The 15378-nt window shown below is 34.8% G+C and overlaps 1 protein-coding gene and 1 pseudogene across 1 annotated transcript in view; one reads left to right on the top strand and one right to left on the bottom strand.

Annotated features, from left to right (window-relative positions):
* The window catches only part of LOC120780044 (piggyBac transposable element-derived protein 3-like), a gene marked incomplete at its 3' end in the record, with an annotated part of 46970 nt that overhangs the window by 30371 nt on the left and 1221 nt on the right, over positions 1–15378 (bottom strand). The window lies entirely within an intron of this gene.
* Positions 13478–15291, top strand: LOC120780045 (annotated as a pseudogene).

The following is a 15378-nucleotide window of genomic DNA, read 5'->3' as shown; positions in this document are numbered from 1 at the left end:
CCTTAAGTTTCATCTTACAAATTTTAGCAGCATCTTTTAGAAGGCTATTTTTTTCAAATTTGTCTACGATAATAATTAATTTTGAAGTTTGCGAATTATAATTGTCCAAGTCTATTATATGAATGAAATTGAAATAACTTTCAATCGTTCTCGCGTGTCCAATCTTCAGGGCTATCATATTCTGGTCTTCGTCAAAATTTTGTATTTCCAAGACTTGTCCATAAGCAAAGGCTACTCTAAAGGTAAATAATTGTTTATTATTTTCGTGGTCTCAGTTTAATTTTTGATTTGTGTAATGTTTTGTCTTTAGTAGTTTGTAAAGTAACGTCATTATCTTTTAACACTTTATGTTTTGAGAATCGTGCAGTTATTTTGTTTCTCCTACATTCTTTTCTATATATATCCTCTTCTTTGTTCCTACGCTCTGGAGGTTTCCTAGATTTATTAAGACTACTAATATTTTTTAATTTAGCTTTCATAACATTTTCTTTAATTATGGGGTATAGTTTTTTTTTAAATTCATTTAACTTAACTAAAAATTCGTGTTTGTTGTCGTATTTTATGACTCTTGAGAAGTTATACGGTCTTCCAAAGAATAACTCATATAGTGTAAATTTTGTAGATGAATGGATTGTATTATTGTAAGTTATGAACGTCTCATCTAATATCTCTTCGTGATCTAATTCCAATTTCTTGAATTTTCTGGTTGTCATTATAATTCTGTATATTTCAGTTAGAGTTGAATGAAGTCGTTCTACTGGAGAGTTGCTACTGGATTGTTGGAATGATGTGAAGTGAAGTATAATTTCATATTGTATACAAAAATCTTTAAAAATGTTAGATGTAAATTCGGTATCCTGATCACGAACAATTTTCTTAGGTATTCCCGCAAGGATCATAAATGTTTTTAAAGCTTTAAGCACACAAACGCTTGTTCTTGATGGTAATGTATAGCCTGTCGCATATTTAGAAAATTTATCGATGATGGTCAGAATACATTTACTAGTTATAGTATATATGTATGTCAATGTGCAAAATTTGAAGAGGTTCGTTTGGTGTTTCTGTAACTTGGAATTCTAATTTTGGTGGATGTCTGTCATATTTGAGTGTATTGCAAATTTCACAATTATTTAAAGTTTTATTTATTATAGATTGCATAAGGGGAAAATAATATTGTCTCTTTAAGTATTCATAAATTTCGGTAATTCCTCTATGGTTCCTATTTTCATGACAGGTACGAATTAGTTCAACTTGCTTATCATTGTCAGTTACATCTGATAGGATTTTAGTGCATCGGACAATACGAAATTGTTTTCCATTTGAAAAGTATTTTGAGTATATCAGTTGAATAGTTCTGAAGGTTACCTGAGGGTATAAATTTTTTGAAAATCTGAACTATTGTGTCTTGAGAAAATTCTTTTTCTCTTATAGTTCTACGTTGTTTGTTTCTAAAGATGGTTTCAACAGTCATACTGGGTTTTTTGTCAGATCTTTCTAATAAAAGTTGCAAGTTGAGTTCATTTAAAGGTTTTTCTGAGATTGGTATGCCATCATTCACATTTTCTTTACATGAATGTATTGTAGACAGTTCTTCCGAATCACACAAATTTATATCAGCGGTTTTATCATGGTCTAATTTTATCCTGCTCAATGCATCTGCGTTACTGTTCAATTTTCCTTTTTTGTATACGATCTCGTAGTCATACTCTTCCAACTTCAGGCGCCATCTCACCAATTTCGAATTGGGCTCCTTGAGACTCATTAGTCATGTAAGTGGTCTGTGGTCAGTAATTATTTTAAATTTACGACCGAAGAGATATGGGCGGAAATATTGGGTTGCCCACACTATGGCTCAAAGCTCTTTCTCAATAGTGGAATAGTTAATCTCACTCTCAGAAAGAGTCCTACTTGCATAGCAAATAGGTTTGTCACTACCTGTGTGACCTTGAGAAAGGACTGCTCCAAGCGCAATGTTACTTGCGTCTGTTGTGAGTAAAAATGGCTTTGTGAAATCATGGTATTGCAGTATTGGATCGTTCATTAAAATGTTCTTGCATGTTTCGAAAGCTTCTAGGTATCTGGCGTTTAGTGTTATGCTTCTGCCCTTTTTAAGCATTCTGTCATTGGTTTTGCAAGTCTTGCCAGGTTCGGGATAAACTTCCTATAATAACTAAGTAGGCCTATGAACGATTTTATTTCACGATTAGTTCGTGGTATTGGAAATTTCTGGATGGCTTCTATTTTTGTCGGATCCGGTTCTATGCCTTCCGTCGTGACTACATGTCCTAAAAAAGCAATTTATTTTCGCATAAACTCTGATTTGTCCATCTGGACCTTAAAATTTGAACATCTTAACTTTAGAAAGACTTTTTCTATATTCTCAATATGTTCTTGGAGGGACGTCGAAAATATAATAATGTCATCTAAATACACTAGACAGCTGTTTCCAACTAAATCATTTAGGACATTATCTATGACCCTCTAGAAAGTTGAGGGTGCGTCTTTCAAGCCAAAAGGCATTCTTACGTATTCGTAGTGACCCCCTTCCACAGTAAAGGCTGTTTTTGATATGTCCCGTGGATCCATTTCAATTTGATGGAAGCCGCTTGCTAAGTCCAAAGTCGAAAAGTAAAGGCATTTGCCCAGTTTATCCAAGATCTCAGATATGTTCGGGAGTGGGTACCTGTCCGAGATGGTTTTCTCGTTCCACTTCCTATAGTCAATGACCAGTCTCCATTTCGTTTTCCCCGATGCGTCCTTCTTTTTTGGAACAATCCATACTGAAGAGCTCCATGGGGAAAAGCTCGGCTTAATAATCCCTTGCTCCAACATCTCTGATATCTGTCTTCGAACTTCCTCTTTGTGAACGAAAGGATACCTGTAAGACCTAGTATGAATAGGAATATCGTCCGTCGTCCTAATTCTGTGTTTTATTTCATTTGCAAACGTCAACCTCCTCATCCTCTCTATAAAAGATATCACTATATTTAGTACATAGTTTCAAAAGTTTATGCTTTTCTTCGCTATTCAGATGTTCCATTCGGAGTAAGTCAGATAAATTTGCAATTCTTTCACTGTTTGATTTGCAATGAATATTAAAGTTATTAAGTTCGACGAAGTTTTCTGAATCATATGGACTTGTTTTTAGGGGTTGCTCTAAGAAAATTGTTTGGTCATTTCCCGTGCGATTAACTACTTCTATTGTACTAAACCAGTCTTTCGCAAAATATATGCCTGGAGAAATAATTAAGCCGTTGTCCAAAGTTATTGTATTTACCATAATATCTCCTTCCTTAGAATCAACTGGCAGTTTTACGATTTGTTTCGAAGTTGCCTCTATTGTGAATTTATCAGAGGAAAAATTTGGTTTCATTTTAAGAGGTATTGTAATATTATTTGTAATTAGTATTTTATTTTCAAGACCGATTTTAGCTTTAATTTTTGTCAGAAAATCAAAGCCTAACAGTCCGTCAAAATAATCATGTAATTTAAAAACTAAGAATGTAAGAGTTCCTGTTTTCCTAATTTCTTTGAAAATAGGTAACTTGCTTGTCAATTATATATTTATGTAAGATGGTAGATATAGTTATTGGAATACATTTCTTGATATCTAAGGGATTTATAAATTCCGGGTTTATAAATGAAGAAGAAGCTCCGGTATCTATTAGGAATCTTAATTGTCTGCCAAATGGAGAGCTTATACTGATATAGGGTAAAATACTACCATGTTTATGGCAGTCTATATATCCTGTTTGTTTCTTGAGGCTAACTGTAAAAAATCCTGATTATCGTCAATATTGTAATTTTCATATTGGTCCAGGTTTATCTTGTTAGCGTGGTCAAGACATGGGACAGAGCTTTCATTTCGAAGACTTCTAAATTCGTTAATATTATTCATTTCATTCCTATTTGTTATCCTACTAAATTGAGTGCTTGGGCTAGTTTTAAATTTGTTTGTGCCCTTTTCAAATTTTGAAAATCCACTACCGGTATCGATAGATTCTGGTGGAGGCTGTGATTGTCTCCAACTTGTTTGTCTCGAAAAATTATCGAAGCGTTGGCTGGGTTTAAAATTTGAAAAATTCTCGCGATGTACTTGGGAATTTTGGAGTAACAAATTACGATTGTGATTGTTTGAATTTGGCTCAAAATTATTGTTATTAACATAGTAAGGTCTGGTTGAAAAATTAGAATATCTTTTAGGTTGGTAATAATTTTCTTGTCTTGGTGCATTATTTACAAAATTTTGTGGATATTTAGGATATGGATTATATTGGTAATTTGGTCTCCATTGAGGATATTTGGGTTTATTCAAATTGGACCTAATATAATGAATATTCTGTTCTCTGATGCAGTAGTCAAGGGCAATCGGCAATGATTCTGGTCTCATTGCTCTAATCGTAAATCCCATAGGTTCCCGTAAACCCGACAAAAATGAGTTTAGGCACATTTCAGAAAATAGATTTCTGTTTGCATTAATTACATTAGTGTCGGACTCATGGATAGATAAATTATTAGACAAGGCAGATTGGATTTCCATTATTTCGCTGTAATATTTTTCGATCGGTTTGCCGTATTATTTAAACAATGAAGATCTCTAATTAGGGATGTTTCTGTCCTTTTATCTGAATAGTGCGATATCAAGTTTCCTCTGATCTCATCCCAATTGAGGGATGTGCCATACATGTTTAAGACTTCGTTGGCTTGACCATCTATTTTATTTCTTATGGCCCTCAAGAGGATTAGTCCATGAGGAGTGTTATCTGCTCCACTAATGTAAAGGAGTATTTCTTCCACATTACTAATGAATTCGTGGAGCAATCTTGGATTACCACCAAATTTGGGTAGGTCCTTGATTGCATCTGGAATTCTAAGTGAATTAAAAATGTCGATATTATTCATGTTGTTACTATTAGTTGTCGTTTGAGTCCCTGATATACTTGGAACTTCTGTATTTGAAAGCATATTAAAATTTAATGTACTGTCCTCGGATATAACGGGTAGGCTTCTTGACTTAAAAATCTTAAAACTTTTAGGATATGGAAAATATCTAGATTTACTACTCATCAAAAATAATTTGTTTTATTTACGTAAGATAATTTGGTTCCGATTGATAGGAATTTGGAATCAAATAATGCCTACACAAAAATAATATGTAATTAATTTTTATTTAACTTTTTCTACTTTTCCACTTCTTCCTTTTCCTTTTTTAATTTTATTGATTTTGGCAATGTATGTTACATTTTCTTTTAAATTGTAAAGATTATATATATATATATACAACAATTTTTTTTTTAATGATCTTTCCTATCTTTCTTTTGAATTAATATATTTTATTTAAAATTTTTCTAATTTCATCTACTTTCACAATGTACATATGTTAACTTTTCTTCGAATTTTTTTTTTTTATTATTTACTTTTTTTTTTTGATCTCTCCAATCTTTCTTTTGAATTAATATATTCTTATTCCAAATTTTCTAATTTCATCTACTTTCGCAATATACATATGTATGTACATATGTTAACTTTTCTTCAAAAATTTTTTTTTTTTTTATTATTATTATTTTTTTATTTTATATATATAGTAACGTATTCTGCCATACATACAGTATTTTGCTTAATGCTCAAATACTCTAAGTGCGGCTACGACAAACAACACTCATAACAACATTTCCACAGAAAGAATTTAGATAGATGTGCTATGCAAAACTGCTTTGTTGGCAGTTTTGGTTCATATTTCAACAGAAGATTTAGTTTGGCAAAACTACACTTACAATAATATCTCAACAGAAAGAATTTTGATAGCTATAGCAAAACTGCTTTATTGGCAGTTTTTGGTTCATATTTGAATAGAAAATTTAGTTTCTTTCCTGCGGAGAATAAAATGGAAAACCAGTCTTAAGTCACCTCCCAATTAATAAAGAAGCTCTTAAGCTTTTTTTTAAAAAACAATTTTTGAGTTTTTATTTTTTTTTATGTGTATGGCATAGGGCCATAATACGTAAGTGGCGCAGTCGGTAGGATAACTTCAATGTTATCAGAAAAACCACGCTTATAGACGCCCACGCGACGGTTAATATCGTGCTAAGTTCTAACAGGATCTTCGACAATAATGCGACACCGTATAACGCAAAGTCTATTACGGCATAAATAAAACCTGAATAAAAATCAGGAAGACGCTACAGAATTCGGGAGAGGACGTAAATCCAAAAGGTTACCTCAATAAAACCACGAAAGTGCTGCAGTGCCACTAAATTAAGAATAAAACGAATAAAATTAAGAAATCAACAATTAAGAATTTTAAAACAAATAAAAGTTATTTCAACAAAGTAAAACAAATTAAAAATAAAACAAATAAAATTAAGAAATCAACAATTAAGAATTTCAACCAAGTGAAATAAATTAAGAAACAACATATAACAACAACAAATAAAACAAAATGCCAGACCATGAAGCAGCACCGTCGGCTCTCTCAGACAGCAACATGAGCCAGGTCGCATACCAGATTGCTAATGTCGAGAAGTTCGAAGGAGATCCAAACAGTTTGTACACCTTTATTAGCCGAATCGACTACATATTGGGACTTTATGTTACCGCAGACGCACGCCAACAGCAGATCCTCTTCGGACATATCAAGCGCGGTATCAGTGGAGATGTTATGCGCTGCATTGGAGTTAATGACATGAGAACTTGGGCAGATCTCAGACGACAGTTAATTCTAAACTACAAGCCCCAGACCCCGAACCACATCCTTCTAGAGGAATTTCGCAGGACCCCATATAAAGGCAATGTACGAGCATTTTTGGAGGAAGCAGAGAACCGCAGGCAAATACTAACCAGTAAGCTTGAATTAGAACAAAATTTTGAAGAAAAAACATTATACCTTAGATTAATTAAATCAAGCATTGAATCTCTAATAGATAAGTTGCCCCCGCACATTTATTTAAAAATCAGCAATCATAACATACCAGATTTGCGAACACTTATAAATCTCTTACAGGAAAAAGGCATTTATGAACAGCCTAATTATTCAAATACAAATTTTCAGAAACAAAACTCTTCTGATAAACCGAAAAAATTTCAAAACCATAACACCAATCAAATCAACTTTAATACCCAAAAATATCCAACACCTTTCCAACCAATTTATCATTCACCAATATCATACCCTACTTGGCGAATGCCACCATTTTATCAACAATCATATCAACACCCAATACCGAACTACCCTAAACCAAATTTCCAACCTTATCCAAATTATAATCCTCAAACAAACCAACAACCACCAAACACACCTCGAACTAACCCAATCAATAATCGACAAGCTACATTTGACCAGAACCGTTTTGGACAACAGTTCCAATACCAAAACCAACATCCATCAATTTCACATTCTGTTGTACCCAATCAACCTACTAAGCGAGTGAGACCATCCAATAGCGATCAGAGTAGGATGAGTATTGAAGAGTTAAGACATCAGGAGGAAGCTGCTTATCAGCAACAAATATCACTTTACTATCCGACTTATGACTATTCGAGTTATTATTCGGAACAACATGACCAAACAGACAACAGCAACCAGAATTTACCACAATTCCAACAGACCGATACTAACGATACAGATGAGGACACACAAGAACCAGATACCGAGCAAGCAGAAAATTTTCGGATACCAGCCCCGGAAGCCCCCAATATATAATAATAAAATACAAGTACACAATCTTAAAGTGCCTTATTGACACCGGTTCCACGATCAACATGATATCCCAGAACATATTCATTCTACCAGTTCAGAATACAACATGTCTGATTCACACCAGCAACGGACCGCTTATCTTAAATAAAAGCATAACCATACCATCAAAATTTTTGTTCCCAACCTCAGAGGAATTTTTACTGCACCCTTTTTCTGAGGATTACGATCTTTTGCTGGGAAGAAAGTTGTTAGCACGGGCAGAGGCCGTGATAAATTATCATAAGCAAGAGGTGACTCTTTACAATAAGAAATATCCATTGATAAACCACAACACAATACCGGAACAAAATCACTTCCAACACACACCTTACAATAAACTAAATCAGCAAGACAATTATACATCAACTCCAAATTTCTTAGGGCATGATGCACAATTCAGAAAATCAAGCCCATTCAGACTGGAACATCTTAATTTCGAGGAAAAACAAAAACTGTGCTCTCTTTTGCAGAGGTACCATCATATACAATATCATGAAGGCGACAAGTTGACTTTTACCAATCAAACCAAACATACTATCAATACCAAACACAATTTACCCATTTATTCTAAATCATACAGTTATCCTCAAGCCTACGAGCAAGAGGTGGAGAGTCAGGTAAAGGACATGTTGAATCAGGGAATAATACGAACAAGTAACTCGCCTTATAGTAGCCCCATCTGGGTAGTTCCAAAGAAACAAGACGCATCAGGCAAACAAAAATATAGAATTGTAATCGATTATCGAAAATTAAACGAAATAACAGTTAGTGACAGACATCCAATCCCAAATATGGACGAAATCTTGGGAAAGTTGGGAAGATGCAATTATTTCACCACTATTGATTTGGCCAAGGGTTTCCACCAAATTCAGATGGACCCGGAATCTATTTCAAAAACGGCCTTTTCCACTAAACACGGCCATTACGAGTATTTGCGTATGCCATTCGGACTTAAAAATGCGCCATCCACCTTTCAACGTTGCATGAATGACATTTTACGCCCACTTTTAAATAAACACTGTCTCGTATACTTAGGCGACATAATAGTGTTTTCAGCATCCCTCGACGAACATTTGAGGTCACTTGAGTTGGTTTTTAAAAAACTAGCCGAAGCTAACTTGAAGCTACAACTCGACAAATGTGAGTTTTTAAAACAAGAAACAAAATTTTTGGGACACATTCTGACAACAGAAGGCATAAAACCTAACCCCGAGAAAATTAAAGCCATACAAAAATACCCAATCCCCACAAAACCAAAGGAAATAAAAGCTTTCCTGGGACTTACAGGGTATTACCGCAAATTCATTCCGAATTTCGCAGATCCTATCCTTAAGGTACCCGATTTTTCGAAAAAATTTATTCTAACCACAGACGCTAGTAATCTTGCTTTGGGAGCGGTACTCTCACAAGACGGACATCCAATCAGCTACATTAGTCGAACTCTTAATGAACACGAAATCAATTACAGCACAATTGAAAAGGAACTTTTGGCAATTGTATGGGCCACAAAAACTTTTCGTCACTACCTACTGGGAAGACACTTTGAAATATCTAGTGATCACCAGCCTCTAAGCTGGTTATACCGCATGAAAGAGCCAAATTCAAAGCTAACCCGATGGAGGGTCAAACTGTCCGAGTACGATTTTGACATCAAATACATAAAAGGAAAAGAAAACCATGTGGCGGACGCTTTGTCTCGAGTAAAACTGGAGGAGACATATTTTAGTGAACAGACCCAGCACAGTGCAGAAGAAGACAACGGTGACTTGATTTTTATAACACAAAAACCAATTAACGTATTCAACAGACAAGTAATATTTTCTAAAGGCTCACCAAACATCAAAACTACAAAGTATTTCAAAAAACACATAACTGAAATCTTTTATGACACTATGACCGAAGAAAAAGCTAAAGAGTATTTGGTAAACTATTTTTGTGGTAAGAGTAGCGCGTAGTATATCGAAAGGGACGCAGATTTCGAAATCATTCAAACCGCACACAGGGAGATCATAAACAAGAATTATACAAAAATTCTTCGCAGCCTGATTTTGTTGAAAACTTACGCAGAATTCAAGGAACTGGTCCTGACTACTCATGAAAAGCTTCTACACCCTGGAATTCAGAAAACCACTAAACTTTTCGGTGAAACTTACTATTTCCCTAACAATCAATTACTTATCCAAAACATTATAAATAAATGCCACACTTGCAATTTAGCAAAGACAGAACACCGTAACACAAACATGCCAATGAAAACTACACCTAAACCAGAACATTGCCGCGATAAATTCATGATAGATATTTATTCATCCGAAGGCAAACATTATTTGAGCTGCATGGACATTTATTCGAAGTTCGCTACATTGAAACAGATAAGGACGAAGAACTGGATGGAATGTAAAAATGCACTTATGCGCATATTTAACCAACTGGGCAAGCCCAGACTATTGAAGGCAGACAGAGACGGCGCATTTTGCAGCCTGGCACTTAAACGATGGCTTGAGAGTGAGAAGGTTGATTTACAGCTCAACACGACAAAGACAGGGATAGCAGACATAGAAAGACTACATAAAACAATTAATGAAAAGATCCGCATAATTAATACATCTGACAATGACGAAGCCAAGTTGAGCAAGATGGAAACAATTCTTTACATATACAATCACAAAACCAAACATGACACCACTGGTCGAACCCCGGCACACATATTTCTTTACGATGGCCACCCAATACTTGACACTCAGGAAAACAAAGAAAATAAGATAAACAAAATTAACATCGACAGACAAGAATATGAAGTTGACACCAGATACAGAAAGGGCCTTACAGAAAGGCAAATTAGAAAATCCATTTAAACCAAACAAAATTGTAGAACAAACAGACGCTGATCATTACAAGATCACTAACAGAAACAGAGTTACCCATTATTACAAAACACAATTTAAAAAACGTAAGAAAATTAATCAGATCCCAACTCCACAGGTACTTGGTGCACAGTAGCATTGTTGCTCATTTTGACTGGCACAGGCCACACACAACAAATCCAAATAAATGACATTACCACCAGCTACGGATATCTCCTTTTTTCGGACCAAGCAATCCAGATACCATCATTCTTTAAACACCATTGCTTAACCATCAACTTGACAAAAATAAACCAGGTAACAGATTACTTTGAAGAGAAGCTGCGTGGCGGTTACCATGCACCACAAATCAAATTTTTATACAATAAACTAAGAAGAGAATTGAATGGGATAAACTTACACCACAAGAGCAGGGAGAAGCGTGGACTTTTTAACATTGTTGGCTCATCTTTGAGATACCTTTTTGGAACACTTGACGAGAACGATCGCTCAGAGATACAAAAAAAATTAGAGGCAAGGACGCACGACTCGGTGGGGGTACATGAATTAAACGACGCTATACAACTAATAAACACTGGAATGCAAAACATGGAAAACACTATAAACACTCAGAACAAAATTAACGCCCTTTTATACGAATTAATGCAATTTTTGGAATACATAGAAGACATAGAAATGGGAATGCAACTCTCTAAACTAGGACTGTTTAACCCCAAACTATTGAATTATGACAAACTCGAAAACGTTGACAGCCAAAATATTTTAAGCATTAAAACATCCACTTGGATAAATTACAATGATAATCAATTATTAATTATATCGCACATACCTACTAACTATTTACTAACAAACACACTTAAAATAATCCCCTACCCAGACCCCAACGGCTATCAGCTAGAATATACAGACACGCAATCCTACTTTGAAAGAATGAATAAAGTCTATAATAATGAAAACAAAGAAATAAACAACGAATGCGTCACCAATATTATCAAACGTTTAAATCCAATTTGTAACTTCAAGCCCATAATCCATGTGATCCTAAGTGAAAACCTTTTAAGTCCAGAAATAGACTTAACCCCATTATATACACCGATAAACATAAAAAAAATCAAAACTGTACAACACAATGATATTGTCGAACTCATTTCACAAAACAACACTACACTTTATATACTGATAACACTGTCCAACAAATGAAGACTTTTTGAATGGAACAGAATAGCGACTCCATAATTCTGAAAGGGTATGTTGAGTAGATCATTTTTGTAGAAAAAACTTATGGTCCAGCACGTCTGAGTTTTTTTTTACAGTGGGTCAAAGTCTTCATTTTTTGGTCGAAGGGAGCATTATACTATATGAAACAAGTAAGGAAGGGCTAAGTTCGGGTGTCACCGAACATTTTATACCCTCGCATGGTAAAGTGATAATCGAGATTTCATAATACGTCATTTACATATTTTTCAAATACCGTATTTTTGTAAAGTTTTATTCCGCTATCATCATTGGTTCCTAATGTTTATACTCGTCTTATACAGAGAAGGCATCAGATGGAATTCAAAATAGCGTTATATTGGAAGAAGGCGTGGTTGTTAACCGATTTCACCTATATTTCGTACATGTCATCAGGGTGTTAAGAAAATATTATATACCGAATTTCATTGAAATCGGTCTAGTAGTTCCCGAGATATGGTTTTTGGTCCATAAGTGGGCGAGGCCACGCCCATTTTCAATTTTTAAAAAAGCCTGGGAGCAGCTTCCTTCTGCCACTTCTTCCGTAAAATTTAGTGTTTCTGACGTTTTTTGTTAGTCCGTTAACGCACTTTTAGTGATTTTGAACATAACCTTTGTATGGGAGGTGGGCGTGGATATTATTCGATTTCTTCCATTTTTGAAGTGTATATGGAAATGCCTGAAGGAAAGCGACTCTGTAGACTTTGGTTGACATAGCTATAGTAGTTTCCGAGATATGTACAAAAAACTTAGTAGGGGCGGGGCCACGCCCACTTTTCCAAAACAATTGCGTCCAAATATGCCCCTCCCTAATGCGATCCTTTGTGCAAAATTTCACTTCAATATCTTAATTTATGGCTTAGTTATGACACTTTATAGGTTTTCGGTTTCCGCCATTTTGTGGGCGTGGCAGTGGGCTGATTTTGCCCATCTTCGAACTTAACCTTCTTATGGAGCCAAGGAATACGTGTACCAAGTTTCATCATGATATCTCAATTTTTACTCAAGTTACAGCTTGCACGGACGGACGGACAGACGGACGGACGGACAGACAGACATCCGGATTTCGACTCTACTCGTCGCCCTGATCACTTTGGTATATATAACCCTATATCTGACTCTTTTAGTTTTAGGACTTACAAACAACCGTTATGTGAACAAAACTATAATACTCTCGTTAGCAACATTGTTGCGAGAGTATAAAAATGTTGTAAGTTAATGTCTGAGAGAATTCTTATGGTCAGAGTTGTATTGTGGAATTGTATGAGGATTATTTTTGTGGAAGATCTTAACCCTCTAACTGGTTTCTTTATGGGTCAATTTGACCCTTTTTTCGAGAAAATCTAAAAATATCCTTTAAAAAAGGACATTTAAGGATTAAAATATTCTACGAAAATGTTTGGCGGAAAATTTCAGTGGGGGTCACCAAAGACACCATTGTTGTAAATAAAGCTCTTTACGATTGATAAAAAATTACACGCCAACATATACAAAGTAGGTGAAAACGTCGTCAAGTTCGGCCGGGCCAAACACTGACTTCTCGCGTCTAGTCGGCTGTGACTTACAAATCAGGTGTGATAAAATTAAGCATAATTGACTTACTAAGCAGTACATATCGGGTGTGATTTTTACAAAAATTAATATAAAAAGAACAATTAAAGCTTAAATAAGCATGGCGGATTCTGTTTGCAAATTAAGAGATTGGTTTTGTTTTATTTGTGGACATTTTACGCACCTTCAAAGCAGAAGAAAGATATTCCCTACAATTGAAGAACCATATTTTCTTTTCTTTGGAATACGATTTTTATGTGAAGCTTGGATACCAAAAACTGTATGTACTACTTGCGAAAGTGGTCTTTTGACCTTGTACAAAGGCGGTACTAAGGTGCTGCCATTTTCTGCGCCTATTGTATGGATTGAACCTGAAAATCACAAATCAGATACATGCTATTTCTGCGTAAATTACAAATTTGGTAGAAGCCAAAGGCACTACGCGATAATGACATACGAAGCAACAAATAATGTCATTTTACCAGAAGTGCGCTGTGAAGGTGTTCCGGTGCCTCAACCGCCTAAACATACATTTTCGGCCAATATGACTTACGCCAATACAGAAATAACAGCGGCGGTTGAAAACATATCAGATATAAGCTACTTGCCTCCTGGTGGTTTAAACATATGTCCTAATTTGATAGACCAAGCTTATTTTGAAGATCTTGTAAAAGATTTAGGACTAACAAAAGAGAAAGCTGAAATATTATGTTCCAGATTGAAAAACAGGAATTTGATAAAAGCCAATGTAAAAGTTACATCGCCAAGAAAAAGACACGCCGATTTGGAAAGTTATTTTAAAAAATCAGAAGAACTTGTATACTGTTGCAGTATTGAAGAGGTTCTAAGATATCTAAAGCTTCCACTGGACTCTTCCGCTTGGCGACTATTTATAGATAGTTCGAAACACAGCTTAAAAGCAGTTTTACTGCACAATGGAAATCAGCATCCATCAATACCGGTTGCGTATTCCACAAAAAAGGATGAAACATACGCAAATATTTCAAATCTCTTAAATAAAATTGAATACTATAAATATAAATGGGAAGTATGCGCAGACTTCAAAATGATTGCAATATTGACTGGAATACAAACAGGATACACAAAATATATGTGCTTTCTTTGTAAATGGGATTCACGTGCTACCAGCAGCCATTATCATATTAAATATTTCGAAGAACGTAAAGAAAATATTATTGGTGACTTAAATGTAATCCATGAATCTCTTGTCCCAAAAGATAAGGTCATACTTCCACCGCTGCATATTAAGTTGGGTGTGGTGAAAAATTTTATTAAAAGCTTAAATACACAAGGATATGCTTTCAAACGCATTCAAACAATTTTCCCCAGATTATCTGCAGCAAAATTAAAAGAAGGTAAAATACGGTTTTAAGAAATAATTTATTTCATTTAATGTAAACTACCTTTTCTAGGAATGCTCGTTGGACCCGATATAAGAAAATTATTACAAGATGAAGAATTTTATGGTCATCTGTCGGATATGCAAAAGACAGCACTTTATGCAGCTGGTTATATCAGAATTCCTTGGAAACTCAAAAGCACAAAACTATGCAGAAAATATTGAAAGCATGCTAATCGGTTTTAACAATATTGGCGTTAAGATGTCACTAAAGCTGCATTTTCTGCACTCTCATCTCAATTTTTTTAAAGAAAACCTTGGAGCGGTTTCAGATGAACACGGTGAAAGGTTTCATCAGGATTTAAAGGTATTGGAAGAAAGATTCAAAGGGAAATCCCAAAGTGTAATGCTTGCTGAATACGTATCGTATCACGTCAAGCTAAATACAGGAAAGCATATTAAGTTTAATCTTTAATCCATTGTCCTACTACTGCTGAAGCAAAAAAATAAATATGTACATACTATAATAAACCACTATTAAAACAAAATTATAATTTTTTTATCAATCGTAAAGAGCTTTATTTACAACAATGGTGTCTTTGGTGACCCCCACTGAAATTTTCCGCCAAACATTT

Source organism: Bactrocera tryoni, unplaced genomic scaffold, assembly GCF_016617805.1.
Source record: "Bactrocera tryoni isolate S06 unplaced genomic scaffold, CSIRO_BtryS06_freeze2 scaffold_122, whole genome shotgun sequence".
Classification (NCBI taxonomy): Eukaryota; Metazoa; Arthropoda; class Insecta; order Diptera; family Tephritidae; genus Bactrocera; species Bactrocera tryoni.
Note: the sequence above shows the minus strand (reverse complement) of the source record. Positions and strands in the feature narration are given on the sequence as shown.